The following is a 17,574-nucleotide window of genomic DNA, read 5'->3' on the forward strand; positions in this document are numbered from 1 at the left end:
TTTTGTGTTTCTGTGTGTGACACATCCTTAAGCATCATTTGTGACACTGAATGAGTGGTGATAAATTCTTTCAATTTCTGTTCATTTTATGGCAGGTTTTTATTTCACCTTCATTCATAAATAAAAGCTTTGCAGTTGGTAGTATTATGGGTTAATAGTTTTTTCTTTTAAGACTTGGAGTATGTCTCTCCATTCTTTCCTAGCCTGTAGAGTTTTGGATGAGAAATCAGTGGTTATTCTAATTGGAGATCCTCTGAAAATATTCTGGCATTTCTCTTGTGCACATTTCAGAATCTGTTTTTTTATGTATTACTGTTTGACTACAATGTTTCTTGATGAAGTTTTTTTCTGGTCATATATATTAAGAGATCTGTGTGTTTTCTGTACTTGGATGTCTTTCTTTTTTCATATTATGGTCATTTTCTGTTATTATTTTCTGAATGGGTCTTCTAATCCATTCTCTTTCCACACCTTCAGAAACTTCTAAAACACATATGTTGGGTCATCTGATAGCATCCCATAAATCTCAAACACTGTCTTTAGTTTTCTAATTTCTGTTTTTTTGGTCTGAATAGATATTTCCAAATATTTATCTTCTAGCTTAGATATTCTTTCTTCTTCCTCACCAAGTCTATTGTTAAAGCTTAGCACTGTATTTCTGTTTGACATATTGAATTCTTTATTTCTAATATTTCAGCTTGATTTTATTAAAAAATCTCTTATCTCACAGGAAAATTTTTCATCTGTGTCATGTATAGATTTCTTTAACTCATGAGTTTGCTTTGATTTGCTTCTAAGGAATCCTATGATTTTTTTTGAATTATTTTTCAGGGATTTCATCAATTTCTTTGTCTTCACATTCTAACATAAAAGTGTTGTATTCTTTTGGGGGAGTCATGTTGTCTTCCTTGTTCATGTTTCTTGAATTTCTGCATTTATTTTTAGGCATTTGTGGAAATATTTGTTGGTTTTGTCCTCTGATAAGTTTTATCTTTGGACTATCTCTCTTTTGCTTAGTGGAGCTTCTGGCCCTTCAGTGAATACCCAGAGGCATGTGCTAGGAGGGATCAGGATGTTCTTGTCAGCCTTAAGGGAGGGGATAGAATCTAGGTTGCCACCAAAGGTGGGCATGATAGATCTCCTCTATTGTCATCAACGGACAGGGTGTGACCACACTTGTTGGTGTAATCACAACCTCATTCACCTCTGTCTCCCAAAGTGGTCAATAACTAGGGTTAGCCCACAGTGGATATAACTCTCATCCACACTAGTGCATTGACTGCACAAAGGATCTGTTCAGTCCTCAGTGTGAGCACTGAATACTTGGCAATGATCCATGCCAGATGACCAGGTAGCTCTGAGCCTCTGATGCCAGAAACAGTGGTTGCCTAGTGACTCATCTACACCCCATACCCAATCTTCCAGCCACAGAATTTGCACAGTCACAGCACACAGGGCTACCACATTCACAGGGTGTACGGGACCCCTTCTCTGCCTAGTGAGCCTGTCCCTTCCACGGAGAGAGCAGAGTCATTTCCAGGGTCAGCTGCCAGTGAGTGTTCCACCTTGGGAGTTTGAGTCCCAGAGTCTGTGATAAGTTGAGAGCATGGGGACATCTCACAGTCCTAAGTGGGTGCCCAGCCCCTGTTAACCCACCCAGTCAAACTGAAAGTCAGTGGGAAACACAGATTTTTCCCTCTGGTAAAATCCCCTAGTTATGTGGGTGAAAGCTGCCACAGCTTATACTAGTGTCAAGATGGTGCCTTCTCCCCGCCAGTTGATGATTGCTCTGGTTGGGGCATGCGGAAAAAGAAATGTGCTTTTCCTTCACTGGATTAGGTGGGTATGCTGCTCCTTGCTAGTGCTCCAGGCTGGACAAAACTCAGTGTGGTCTGCAAGGATCTCCCTCATGCAATATCACCAGTGGCACAGGCTACCACAATCTGCCCTCACCTAGCTCTCAGAAGGTGGTGTCTCCTCTAGCCCCCTACTGTGGGACTTAGGTGTGGTGTCCTTACTCACTGCTACTTGTCTGTTCTTTCCATGCTGCTCTGAACTGCCCCTCTTTTTTTTTGTAGAATTTCCACTGCAAACTTCTCTCCAACTCTTCTCTGTGAATATACTTCCTCTGCTTTTCTTCTATTATCTTCCACTCACCAAAATTAGCACATCTTTTCCCTACTCAGCTGTCTTGGCTGTTCTCTATTTTTTTGGTATTATTATGGTGATTTTTTTCTTCTGAGTTTAATAGGGGTTTAGATATTGAAATAATCCTTTGTAACTTTGAATTTTAAACTAATGTGAGACCTTCTGAAGATACAAATGGTAAAACCTTAAGCCTTTAAGTTCAATTTACATCTGTTAATATTAAAGTCAAGAATTTTTATATGACACTTTAATAAAATTTTTATATTAAAATTTAGTTAACTCAATTTCAAGATATTAAATTCCTTTAAACAACTTGTTTCATTATTATAAAGTTCATTGTATTGCTTTAAGCATTAAACCTTCATTCATAGATTTAGTTTATTTGGTCATTTAGCCCTTCAATTGTCTAAGACAATATAGCAAACAAAATTTTCTAAGCATTTGAGCAATTCTTATAAACCTAAGAAATTACAAATATGGGTAATTATACCCTAAATATTCCAATATTATTTACAAAATTGAAAAATTCTCCTGTATTTGAAATCCCTAAATTACAACTTACTGTGTTAGTTTTTTCTACATATTACTAACATTTAATAAAATAATCACACAGATCAACTTAAGTTGAATATAAAAATATTACTGCTGTTTTTAAGATTTATTTTGTTTATTTGAAAGAGTTACAGAGAGAGGTAGAGACATAGAGAGAGGTCTTCCATCTGCTGGTTCACTCCCCAGATAGCTGCAACAGCCAGAGCTACGCCAATCTGAAGCAAGGAGTCAGGAGCTTCTTCTGGGTCTCCCACGTGGGTGCAGGTGCCCAAGGACTTGGGCCATCTTCTACTGCTTTCCCAGGCCATAGCAGGGAGCTGGATTGGAAGAGGAGCAGCCGGGACTAGAACCGGCGCCCATATGGGATGGCTGTGGTTCAGGCCAGGGCTTTAACTTACTGCACCACAGTGCCGGCCCCAACATATTACTGTTAAGAGCTTATCATATCCATGACTTCTGTACTGAAGGTTCCCAGAGTTGTAAAGTTACTTAACTGAGTTAAAAGGCTGCAACATTTGTTATTTGATTATGTTTACTTAGAGGTCAGACATTAGAGACTGGGTATCAGGGCCTAAGGACTATAAACTTCTCAAATTTTGTGATTCTGCTGAAATCATCAATAATTTCCCCAGAATGATTCTTACAGTCTCTGTCCTTGAGGGCCTGGAATTCTAAACTCTCATCGGGTGTTAGTCTTGCAACTCCTACTCAGCTCTCTTGTAGCTTTGTTTCATGCTTAATCCACCAATTTGGGTGGCTGGAAATCAACCCTCATCTGGGTTGCAGTTAATTTTCTTCATCACTTGATTGGATTCAGCTTATATTTTTACACTCTGATTAGCATTTACATTATTTTTTAGTCCAAGTTGTTCTCTAACAACCTTTTTCACTCCAGAGCCCTTATAATGGGTTTAATTATGGTTGCCCTCTAGCCACAACTTTATTGTCATTTTAATGACAATTATTTTTCATGTGCCATTTACTAATTTTTAAATGCTTCATCAGATATGTGAAGTTGATTAATAATTTTTCCAAATGTTTAAGCACAATTCCTTATACTCAATTCCTTTGTCTTTGCAGCCGTGCAGAGCTCTCCCTTTTAGGTATCTGGCCACTGTGGCATCCTGAGCAGGCTTCTTTGGGCCTGGTGTAAACTTTCATCCTGAGATTTCTCTGTGTTGCTCTCCTGCTTCTGTTCCCTATTTTCTAGGTTCCCATTTCTTCCTATTTTTGCTTTATTTGAATCCTTATGTCACTGAAACACATTGCCTAATAGTTTTCTGTTTCCTCATTGTGGACCTCTATTTAGGGAAATTGGCTTATTTCTTGTTATACAGCCATGTAGCCAGCCACTGAGATTCCAGTGTGTTTAGTTACTTAGCCAGGCACTATTTCTCTGTTGGATTTCCCTCTTTCTCCAGAACTGTGAGAAATGACTTTCTGTCGTTTAAGCTACCTGGTCTATGTTATTTTGTTATAGCAGCCCAAATAACAATGATGGATATATCTTGTCTACTTTGGTGTCCTCCACTGTCATTTTAATGGACGTTTTACTTAACTAGAAGTGTCTATTTTCATTTTTAACTTCTTGATCTCATTACTGCCCCCTCCCCACCAAACTCACACCCCCATGCCTAGCAGAGTAATTGACACGTATTGATCCTCAAAATTTGTTAAATGAAAGAAACATGCATGAGGTTGTTGATATTCTTACATGATGTGACAGGAAAAAGTTCAACTGATTTCACAGAAAATGTGTGAGTTCCAAAGGAAAGTTGTTTTATTCTTTCCAGGGGACTATTGTTTTAAAGGGCTTTTTTGGTAGAGGCGTTGAAGGTGCATTAAAAACCTGGGATTTTTATCCAAAGGAGTGAAATTTAAGTAGTGCTCATAGATGAATTCTGCAAGTAACTAAAATCAGACATGTGTTCAAAAGAAAGCCCAAAATATTTCTTAGAAAGTTTCTCTTTTAGATCAGGAAATTTGACAGCAGTAAATATTAGTGACTGTACCTGAAGCTCTCATGCTCTTTATACAAAGGAAACCATATAATTCTTTTAAACTGGGACTATTTCAAAAGTAAAGAAGAGGAGGCTATCAATTATGGAGCAACATTACATATAAACCCTAATTGTCCTGGGCAATCCGGTCCACATATTCTCCTCACTGATACTGTAGATTAGATTGGGAAAGAAAGACTGTCTTTATTTGAGCTGCTATAACAGAGTACCGTAGATTAGGTAGCTTAAACAACAGAATATTGTCTTCTCACAGCTCTGGAGAATGTGACAAGATCAAAAGGCCAGCAGCTCTGGGGTCTGGAGAGTGTACTCTTCCTGGTTGGTACATGGCCATTTCATATTCTCACGTGAACCAATTACCTCCTAGTCCCCATTGTATTAATGGTTAGGAGTTCAAAACGTGGATTTCAGGGAACAAACATTCAGTCTATAGCAGAAACTCAGGCCTGCAACTTACAGAGGCAAAAGTTAGGGTAAGATTAGTCAAGGGATATTCAGGACACTGACAGATTTGTCAAAATACTAAGTTTGAGTCTATTTGAAGGGAAATGCATTCAATGAGTAAATCAGAGTAATGGTTTTTGGAAGTTTAAGATTAACCATTAATCAGAACAGAGTTTAAACTTACTGCAAATAAAATATTTACTCCCTACTTATCTTGGTTAATCAAATGTGTCCTAATGAGAAGCAATACCGTATCCCAGTGAGGAAGTCTTCTGTACATTGCTTCCACTAGCAGTGAAGAAAAATTAACAGAACTACCCTACCCCCATCAAAACATCTCAATGTAAAATGTAACATGTCCTCTTTCCCTCATTATACAAGGAGCTATTGTGCTATTCATAGATATTACCTTCATTTATAATCAAATATCTGTTTTGATAAAACAAAATGTTCTTCTATAACTCTAAACTTTATTATGAGAATATAACTAATTACAAAATTTCATATTAATATAAATGACTTCATAAATGTCAGGCAAACAGAATCATTGTCATGATTAAAACATTAGCAAAATTATTTATGTTTTTGTCATTTCTATTCTATTTTAGCTACTTGACTGATGTTGAGCTGATGAATTTAACATTTGTTCACACTGCTTTTGAAATAATTTTTTGATAGTTTTAATTTGAAGAGAAAATACTGTTTATGCACACAGAAACACACCCACTTACAACTCCCTCCCATATATACGTTTTCTCCTTCCTTCCCTCCTTCCCTCCTTCCTTCCTTCCCTCCTTCCTTCCTTCCTTCCTTCCTTCCTTCCTTCCTTCCTTCCTTCCTTCCTTCTTTCCTTCCTCTCTCTTTCATTTTCTTCATTGTTTCTTTCTCTCTCACTGTGAAATAATAGTTATCTAGTTAACAAAAAGGCCAAAAAATTTTAAACACAAATTCAGAAAATAGCATAATTGAAGGAAAAATCTTCTTAGATTGCATAACCAATGTCTCAGTTTTTAAGCAATCAAAGATCCTAATAAAGACAATATGAAGCACTAGAAATTATTTTCATAAAATACCATTAAGACTAAATGTAAATAATGGCCTTTCATTATTGATTATCAAGAGAATAGGCCAATATTCTAAGAAAATCTTCTTGTTATAACAGAAAGGATCATATTCAAATTTGTACCTTCATTTTATATTCTTTTTTGACATTAAAATTGTTATTTTACTTTTTAAATATTTTGTTAATACACTTCAAATGCAGATATTATATACCTATATTCTATTATTTTTAAAACAAAAATCAATAACAGTGAAGAATCCATGACAATAATAACGTGAGAAAAGAATATATTGTCATTTACATGTTATGATTCAATGAAACAATATTTATAACTAAATAACAAATTTTATGACATTTACCAATTTTTATACTCTCTATGTTAACATTCACAAATAAGAGGAACTATGTGATATTTGTCTTTCTGGGTTTGGTTAATTTCATTTAGCATAATGATCTCTACTTCCATCCATTTTGTTGCAAAAGTCAGGATTTCATTCTTTTTTATGGCTGAGTACTATTCTATTTTTTTGTGTGCATATATATATACATATATATGTATATATACATGTATATCACATTTTCTTTCTTCAGTTATCAGTTGAGGGACATCTAGTTGTTTTCATATTTTGGCCATTGTGAATTGAGCTGCTATAAACATGGGAGTGCAAATAACTCTTTCATATGTTGATTTCATTTTCTTTGAATGTATTTCCAGGAATGGGATTGCTGGGTCATATGACAGATCTATTTTTAGTTTTCTGAGGAGTCTTCAATAAAGGTTGTATCAGTTTGCATTCCTACATCCTTTTTCTCCACATTCTTACCAGCATTAGTTATTTTTTATTTTTGGATAATAGCCCTTCTAACTAGGCTGAGGTGATACCTCATTTTTTGTTTATTAAAATTTCCCTTTTTTTATAGTGATCCTCAGCATTTTTTTGTACGTTTGTTGGCCATTTGTATTTCATCTTTTGAAATACAAATCCTGAGCCCATTTCTTAACTGGATTGTTTGCTTTGTTGTGGTGTTTTTTGAGCTCCTTATATATGCTGGATATTAATCCTTTATTTATGCGTAGTTACCAGAATTTTCTCCCATTCTGTCAGCTGCCTTTTCACTTTGTTAATTGCTTCCTATGCTGTGAAGAAGCATCTTAACTTGATGCAATTCCATTTGTCCATTTTTGCTTTTATTTCCTGTCCCTCTGGGATTTTATCTAAGAAGTTTTTGCATAAGCCAATGTCCTGCAGCATTTCTCCTATGCTTTCCTCTAATAATTTGATGGATACAGATCTTAAGTTTAGATCTTTGATCAATCGTGTGTTGATTTTGGATAGGGTATAAGATAGAGGTTTTCTTTCGAACTTTTGCATGTGGTGATTCAATGTTCTCAACACCATTTGTTGAAGAGATTTTCTTTTCTCCAGGGAGTTATTTTAGCTTGTTTGTGAAAGAGTACTTGGTTGTAGATATTTGGATTAATTTATAGCATTTCTAATCTGTTTCATTGATTTATCTATTTTTGTGCCAGTACCAGGCTATTTTGATTATATCTGCCCTGTAGTATGTCTTGAAATCTGGAGTTGTGATACTTCCAGCTTTGCTTTTATTGTTTAATATTAAAATTATTATCCAGGTTCTTTTGTGTTTTGGTATGAGTTTTATGATTGATTTTCTTAGTTCTGTGAAGAATGTCCTTTGAATTTTGTTTGGAACCACACTGAATCTGTAATTTTCTTTTAATAGTATAGATATTTTAATGCTTTTCTTCTAATATATGAACATGGAAGATTTCTCCTTTTTTGCTTTCTTCTGTTACTTTCCTTAATTTTTGCAATTTTCATTGTAGATTTCTTCTTTTTTAAAAAAGACTTATTTATTTACTTGAAAGGCAGAGTTCCAGAGAGAGAGAGAGAGAGAATCTTCTATCTGCTAGTTCACTCCTCAAATGACTGCAATGGCAACAGCTGAGCCTATCTGAGGCCAGGAGCCAGGTACCCAGGTACTTGGGCCTTCTCTCTCTGCTTTCCCAGGCACATTATCAGGGGGCTGGATTAGAAGTGGACCATCTAGGACTTGAACTAGAACTCACATTGGATGTCTGCACTGCAGGTGGTAGCTGAATCAGCTACACCACAAAGCTGGCCCTTCATTGTAGAATTCTTTCACATCTTTTATTAAATTCATCCCAATATATTTAATTTTTTGGTAGCTGTTGTGAATGGGACTGATTTTAGAAGTTCTTTCTTAGAGCATTGTTGGTATATAAGAATGCTATTGATTTTTGTGTGTTTATTTTATGTTCTGCAACTTTGCTGCATTCTCCTATGAGTTCTGTTGGTTTCTTAGAGGAATCTTTTGGATCCCCTACATAAAGGAGAATGTCATCTGCAAGCAGAGATAGTTTGTCTTCTTCCTTTCTAATTTATATCCCCTTAATTTCATTGTCTTGCCTGATGGCTCTGGCTAAAACTTTTAGAACTGTATTTATAAATAGTGGTGAAAGTGTACATTGTTGTCTGCTTCTGGATCTTAGTGGAAATGTTTCCTGCTTTCTTCTAATTAATATAATACTATCTGTAGATTTGTCATATATTACCTTAAATGTGTTTACTATGTTCCTATTATACCCAAAATTTTTAAGGTTTTTATCATGAAAAGATGTTGTAGTTTATCAAATGCTTTTTCTACATCTATTTGGATAATCATATGTTCTTTAAAATTTTAACAGATTTATTTTCACAGAGTTACAGAGAGATGGGGAAAAGGAAGATTATCCTTCTGTTGGTTCACTTCCGAAATACTGCAACCTGGAGCCTGGAGCCGGGGCTTCATCCGGGTTGCCCAAGTGGGTGGCAAGGGCCCAAGCACTTGGGCCATCTTCTGCTGCCTAACCAGGAGCATTAATTGGGCATTGGTTTGGAAGTACAATAGCCAGGACATGAACTGGCATTGCAGGCAGCAGCGATGTGCCTCTATGCCACAATTCTGGCCCCTCATATATATATATATATTTTTAATTTATTTATTTATGTATTTGAGAGGTAGAGTAACAGACAGAGAGAGAGAGGGATAGACAGAAAGATCTTTCATCCACTGGTTCACTGCCAAAATGGCCACAATGGCTGTAGCTATAATGATCCAAATCAGGAGCAGGAAGCTTCTTTGGGGTCTCCCACAGGGTGCAGGGTCCCAAGCACTTAGACCATCTTCTGCTTTCCCAAGTTATAACAGAGTGCTGGATTGCAATATAAGCAGCTGGGATATGAACCAGTACCCATATAGGATGCCATTGCTGCCAACAAATAATTAGTCTACTATGCCACAGCACCAGTCCCCTCATGTGGTTTTTGTCCTTCATTGTTTTGATATGATGTCAATGTTTATTGATTTGGATATGTTGAATCATTCCTGCATTTCTGGCATACAATCCTACTTTGTCAGGATGGTTGATCTTGATGTGTTGTTGGGTTAGATTTGTTAGTATTTTGTTGAACATATTTGCATCTATGATCATCAGGGATATTTGTCTACAGTTCTCTTTTTTGCTATATTTTTGTCTTGTTTTCAAATTAAGGTAATGCTGGACTCATATATTGAGTTAAGAAACATTCCCTCAATTTCTTTTTTGATTTTTGATTTTTATTTATTTATTTATTTTTTGACAGGCAGAGTTAGACAGTGAGAGAGAGAGTTATAGACAGTGAGAGAGAGAGAGACAGAGAGAAAGGTCTTCCTTCTGTTGGTTCACTCCCCTAATAGCCGCCACGGCCGGTGCTGTGCACAGATCAGAAGCCAGGAGCCGGGTGCTTTCTCCCAGTTTGCTATGTGCGTGCAGGGACCCAAGTACTTGGGCCATCTCCACTGCCTTCCTGGGCCACAGCAGAGAGCTGGACTAGAAGAGGAGAAATGGACTAGAACCCGGCGCCCCAACAAGGACTAGAACCCGGGGTGCCAGTGCTGTAAGCAGAGGATTAGCCAAGTGAGCCATGGTGCTGGCTGCATTCCCTCAATTTCAATAGTTTTGAATAGTTTAAGGAGACTTGATATTAGTTCTTCCTTAGAAGTTTGGTATAGGGGCTGGCACTGTGGCACAGCAGGTTGAAGCCCTGGCTTGAAGCTCCAACATCCAGTATGTGCGCTTGTTCTAGTCCTAGCTGCTCTTCTTCCTATTGAGCTCTCTGCTATGGTCTGGGAAAGCAGCAGAAGATGCGCCAAGTCCTTGGACCCCTACACCTGTGTGCGGGACCCAGAGGAAGCTCCTGGCTCTCCTGGCTTCAGATCAGCACAGCTCTGGCTATTGCAGCCATCTGATGAATGAACCAAAGGATGCAAGTCTCTCTCTCTGTCTCTGTGTCTGCCTCTCCTTCTCTCTCTGTGTAACTCAGACTTTCAAATAAATAAAGAAATGCAAAAATGTAATTCAAACATCATTAACTCTTGGGTGTGAAGACAACAATGTTCATTTTATATTAAATCATGACTATAATGAGAATTTTTATTTTGTTTCAAAGGCTGCTATATATAAACTAACTTTTTGTTAATTGAACAATTGTCTTTATCTTTGTTAATAAAAGATTATGACTCTTTTTGTCTAACAAGAGTTGTCTGAAATATTACCAGGGTTTTTCATGGGGATTTATATATGCCTGTCATACTGACAAATATATATATATATATATATACAGTAATTTCATTGACTTTAAAATGATCTGTGAGATTATCTTTAAATCTTAAATCTTATTCCATTTTTGTAAAATAAAATATTCACAGAGTAAATTTAATAAGTGCAGTCATCTATTGTGATATTGTTTTAATAATTATCTTTATATTTTCTTCATTATAATGTAAGTTTGGCATGCCTACTATTAAGAGTTATAAGAGCTACAGAATAGCTGTTAGAATAATTTGGAAATGCTCAGGAAATAGAACATCAATAAAATTAACATCTGTGAAATTTCATCTGTATTGTCATTGAAACTCAATACTAAAGCAAATTTTATGTGCTGTAGATTGTAATAGCAAAAACAACAACAAGAACAAAGAAACAGATTGATCATTCATTAATAAATTGTGGGTAAAATTTGTGGGTTAAATACTTGGGAGAATATCTCTCAAAGCCAATGATAAGTGATAAATGACAAGTTGTAGAATACACATAGGTTTAAATTTATTTAAAATACTCTGTGTGAATATATAACCTTGTTCTTGCACAGAAAATTTCCAGAGAGAGGTATCTGAAGTGGAAGAATGGTTAGGGGAAGGAAAAAAGGATTTTTATTGATTTTTAAAATTTTTCTTTATGACTTGATGTTTTAAAAAAGCCCTGAGCATTCTTACCATTATTGTTTTAAAACTAATTAATTAAAAAAGAGTCTCTTGCAAAGAAATGAATAGATATTTTATACAGAAAATAAAAATTGCCAAAAAACTTTCAGAAAAATATATGTCAGTATCTTAACATTACAGCCAATGTTTTTAAAAAGTCATGCCAAAAATGAATTTTGTTTCAAGAAAAATTTTTGGGGGATTTGTAATGACCTCATACTGATTTGAAATTATAGCCTAGTCATAGTCATTACCATAATCAATATAATTAAAACTTTTGATTCTTATGAGTGCCAACAAAACTGCATTGGCAAGATCAAAATTTCACTACTGATTGTATGACAAAAAAGTGTAGGGTAAATATCACTGAGTTATGCAACCAAGAGAAAACAGAACGCATTGTTATCTGTGGAATAACATTTTACCTCTACTTTGTTCAAAATACTGAGATACTGAATTTTATCTACATTTATTGTGTAGGGACTTCTACCAAAACATATAGCAGCCCACATTTCTAAAGAAATAAATTATTTACAATAGGACTGAAACAGAAAACATTTCTCTGTAGATTCTTCCAATTGATGTGTATAGTGTTGGCTTTATTTCACTTTCAGCGGACTTTGCCAAATCCAGCCATATGAAACATAACCTCCAGTTTCACAGGACAGTCAGCACTTAGCACATATTTCAGTCTGTACAGTTATTGATAACTCCCCCTGTAGACAGTGAAAGAGTTTCTATCCTCCTTCTAACAATTTTTGTATTTGATACAGCTCTTTAAATAATTAGACATGTTTGAGCCATTCTAACTGGGGTGAGGTAAAACTTCATTGAGTTTTTCTTTGCATTTCCTGATGGCTAGTGATCCTGAGCATTTTTTCTTGTGTCTGTTGGCCATTTGAATTTCCTCTTTTGAAAAATGCCTATATAAGTCCTTTGTCCATTTCCTAACTGGTTTATTTGTTTTGTTGTTTTTGATCTCTCTTGAGCTCCTTATAGATTCTGGATATGAATCCTTTATCAGTTGCATAGTTTGCAGACATTTTCTCCCATTAGTAGGTTGCCTCTTCCCTTTGCTCAGTGTTTTCTTTTCAGAGCAGAAGCTTCTTAGCTTGATGTCTTCCCATTTGGCTATTTTTGCTTTGATTGCCTGTGCTTCTGGAGTCTTTTCCAAGAAGTCTTTGCCTGTGCCAGTGTTTTGCAGAATTTCCCCAATATTATCCTCTAATAATTTGATAGTATCAGGTCATAGATTTAGATCTTTGATGCATTTTGAGTTTATTTTTCTGTAAGGTATAAGGTACAGGTCAAGCTTGTTTCATACATGTGGAGATCAATTTTCCCAGCATCATTTGTTAAGTAGACTTTCCTTTCTTCAGGGACTGATTTTAGCTCCTTTGTCAAAGATTAGTTGATGGTAGATGTGTGGATTCATTTCTGGAGTTTCTATTCTGTTCCATTGGTCTACAGGTAATTTTGTGTGTGTGTGTGTGTGTGTGCCACTAGAAGGCAGTTTTGATTATAACTGCCCTGTATATTGAAATCTGATATTGGGATGGTTCTGGCTTTGTTTTTGTTGTATAAGATTTCTTTAGCTATTCAGGGACTCTTGTGTTTCCAAATGAATTTTAGCATCATTCTTTCTAGATCTGACAAGAATGTCATTGGTGTTTTGATTGGGATAGCATTTATCTGTGAATGGCTTTTGGTAGCATAAACAATTGGATGATATTAATTGTTCTAATCCACAATCATGAAACAATTTTTCAATTTTATTATGTCATTTATTTCTTTAATACGTTATATAATTTTCCTCATAGTGATATTTCATCTCTTTGTTTAAATTGATTCCAAGGTATTTAAATGTTTTTGTAGGTATTGTGAGTGGGACTGATCTTACAAGTTCTTTCTCAGCCCTGGTTATATATATACAAAATCTATTGCTTTTTGTGTGTTAATTTTATATCCTGCAACTTTACCATACTCTTTTTTGAGTTTCAATAGTATTTTAGTGAAGTCTTTTGGTTTCTCTCTGTATATAATCCTGTCATCTGCAATCAGGAATAATTTGACTTCCTCCTTTCCAATTTGTTTATCTTTGATTTTTTTTTCTTGCCCAATGTCTCTGAAACTTCCTAGACTATCTTGAATAATGATGGTGAAATTGGGCATCTTTGTCTGGTTCTGGATCTTGGTGGAAAGGCTTCCAACTTTTCCCCATTAAATATGGTGTTGGCTGTTAGTTTGTCATAATTTACTTTGATTATGTTGCGGAATCTTCCTTCTATAGCCACTTTGCTTTAAGTTTTTACCACGGAAGTATGTTGTATTTTATTAGATGATTAATCCGCATCTATTGAGATAATAATATGGTTTTTATTCTTCAATTTGTTATTGTGATTTATAACATTCATTGATTCTCATATCTTGAAGCATCCCTGCATACCAGGGATAAATCCCACTTGGTCCGGTTAGTGATCTTTCTGATATGTTGTTGGATTCGATTAGCTTGTGCTTTGCTGAGGATTTTTGCATCTATCTTCATCAGGGATGTTGGTCTATAGTTCTCTTTCTTTGTTGCACCTTTTTTTCTAGTTTAGGAATTAAGGTGATGCTGGCATCTTAGAAAGAGTTTGGAAAGATTCATTCCTTCTCAGTTTGAATAGTTTGAGAAGGATTGGAATTAATTCTTCTTTAAAAGTCTTGCAGTATTCAGCAATGAAGCTATCTGTTCTTAGGCTTTTCGTTGTTGGGAGGGTTGCTATTAATGATTCAGTCTCTGTATTGATTATTGGTCTCTTTGGTAGATTGTATGTTTCCAGGAATCTATCCATTTCATCATATTTGATATTTGTTGGTTTTAGTCATTTTTGGCAATTTTGGATGATTCTTTTTGTTTATGAGCTATCTAATGCAGCATCTCCTTTTTCATCTCTGATTTTATTAATATTAGACTCTCCCCTCCCACCATTTATTGGTTAGTTGTACAAATAGTGTGTCAATTTTATTTATAAAAGGAGTCCTTCATTTCTCTGATCTTTTTATCTTTTTTACCTTCTATTTTATTTATTTCCTCTCTAATTTTGATATCTCTTTCTACTAATTTTGGGTTTGGTTTGTTATGGTTTTTCTAGGTCTTTGAGATCCATTGATAGCTCATTTATTTGAAGCCTTTCCAATTTCTTGATGTAGGCTCTAATTTCTGTAAGCTTCCCTCTAACACTAGTTTTACTGTATTTCTTAAGTTTTGATATGTAGTTTTGCCATCTTCATTCATTTCCAGGAATTTTTTGATTTGTTTTTTGATTTACTTATGATCACTGTTCATTCAGGAGCATGTTGTTCAGCTTCCATGTGTTTGCATATTTTTAGAGAGTCTTAAATTGTTAATTTCCAGCTTCATTACATTGTGTTCAGTAAGATACATGGTGTGATTTCATTTTATTTGAGTTTGCTAAGACTTACTTTATGTACTAACATATGACCTATGCAAGAGAAAGCTCCATGCACTGATGAAAAGAATGTGTATTCTTCAATTATGAGGTGAAATGTTCTGTAGATATCAGTTAGGTCCATTTGATCCATATTGTAGTTAGCTCTGTTGTTTCTTTGCTAATTTTCTGTCGAGTTGACATGTTCATTGAGGAAAGTGTGGTTTTGAAGTCCCCATTACTATTGTATTGGAGTCTGTGTCTCCCTTTAGATCTATTAACATTTGTTTTAAAGTGCCAGGTGCCCTGGCATTGGGTACATATACATTTATTATAGTCACATCTTCCTGTTTAATTTGTCTCTTAATCATTACATAATGCTACTCTTTGTCTCTTTTAGCAGTTTTTGTGTTAAAGCCTGTTTTTTCTGGTATCAGGATGGCTACACCTACTCATTTTTGGTTTCCATTAGCATGGAATATCTTTTTCTATCATTTCAGTTTCAGTCTGCATGTATATTTGTTGGCGATTATGTTTCTTGTAGGCAGCAAATATATGGGTCTTCTTATTTAATCCATTCAGCCTGTCTGTATCTTTTTTAAAATATTTGTTTATTTATTTGAAAGTCAGAGTTACACAGAGAGAGAGAGGGGAGTCAGAGAGAGAAAGAGGTCTTCCATCTGATGGTTCACTCCCCAGTTGGCCACAATGGCTGGAGCTGCACTGATCCAAAGCCAGGAAAGAGGAGCTTCTTCTGGGTCTCCCACTTGAGTGCAGGGGCCCTAGGACTTGGGCCGTCTTCTACTGCTTTCCCAGGCCATATCAGAGAGCTGGATTGGAAGTGGTCTCAAACTGGCACCTATATGGGATGCCAGCACTTCAAGCTGTACTGGCCCTCTGTCTGTATTTTTTAATTGGAGAAACTAAGCTGTTTACATTCAATGTTACTATTGATAAGTAACAACTTAGCCCTGTCATTTCCCCATAAATATTCCTTTTGTTTGCTTTGGATTTTCTTTGTACTTTTACTAAGAGATTTTCGGCCTTCAGATTGTTTCATAATGATGACTATCTTTCTGTTTCTGTATGTAGCACATCTTTCAGTATAATTTGTAAGACTTATTGAATAGTGAAAAATTCTTGTTTGTTTATTATGGGAGGTCTTTATTTCCCATTCATTCATAAATTAGAACTTTTCGTTACAGTATTCTGGATTGAGAGGTTTTTTTTTCTTTTAAGACTGAACTTTGTCTCTCCATTTTTTCCTAGCCTGTAGGGTTTATGATGAGAAATCATCTGTGATTCAAATTGGATATCTTCTGAAAGTATTCTGGCATTTCTCCAGTTCACATTTTAGAATCATTCCTTTATGATTACTGTTGAAAGTTGGACTACAAAGTGTCATGGTGAAGATCTTTTCTTGTCATGCCTGTTAGGAGTTTCATGTGCTTCCTGTACTTGGAAGCTCCTTTTTTTCTTCAAATTAGGGTTGTTTTCTGTTATTATTTCACTGAATAGTCCTTAACCCATTCTGTATTTTCATGCCTTTAGGAACTCCCAAGACCTGTATGTTGGGTCATTTGATAGTATCCCACAAATTTTGAATATTGTTTTTAATTTTTCTAATTATATCCTTTTTTGGCATGACAATTTCCAAAGATTTGTCTTTTAGCTTGGATATTCTTTCTTCTCCCTCACCACATATGTTTCTTAATGCTTTGCACTGTATGTTTCATTCGATATATTGAATTCTTCATTTCTAGTATTTCAGTTAGATTTCTTTTCCAAATCTCAATCTCATGGTAAAACTTTTGAATTCCTTCTCAGGGATTTCACCAATCTCTTCATCTTCAAATTCTGATATTTATTTGTTGTTGTGTTTTTTTGTGGGAGTCATGTTTTCTTCTTTATTCTTGTTTCTTGAATTTTTGCATTTATTTTTAGGTATTTGTGTAAATACTTGTTGGTTTTCTCCTCAAATGGATTGTCTTTGTTCTATTCTTCGATGGCTTAGTTGAGTATCTGCTGTTTCAGTGAATACCCAAAGGCATATGCTGGATATTGGCAAGGAGCTCTGGTCAGTGCTCCAGTGTAGAATGAGTATGTAGGATGACACCCAAGTTGGGCATGGTAGATCTCTATTGTCACCAGGCAGAGGATATGATCACACCTGTTGGCATAAATTCAACTTCACCTCCTCTCTTCCAAGGTGATCAATGTCAGTGGTTAGCCCCAGTGGGTACAACTCCCATCCATGCTTACACATGAATTTCATAAAATTCTGTGTGGTCCTCTGTGTGAGCAAAGAACCCTTTGCAATGACTCACTCCAGGCCTCAAAGGATCTCTGAGCCTCTGATACCAGACACATTAATTGCCCAGAGACCCAGCTACACCCCACACCCTTTTTTGCAGTCACAGAATTGCCACAGTCACAGCATACAAGGCTTCTACCATTATGGGGTACAGAAGAGCCACTTATCCACAGAGCTTTCCCCTTCCATGGAGAGAGCAGAGTTATTGCCAGATATGGCTGCCTGTGGGTACTCCACCTTGGCAGTTTGAGCCCCAGAGCCTATGATTTTTTG

Source organism: Oryctolagus cuniculus, chromosome 4 (assembly GCF_964237555.1).
Source record: "Oryctolagus cuniculus chromosome 4, mOryCun1.1, whole genome shotgun sequence".
NCBI lineage: Eukaryota > Metazoa > Chordata > Mammalia > Lagomorpha > Leporidae > Oryctolagus > Oryctolagus cuniculus.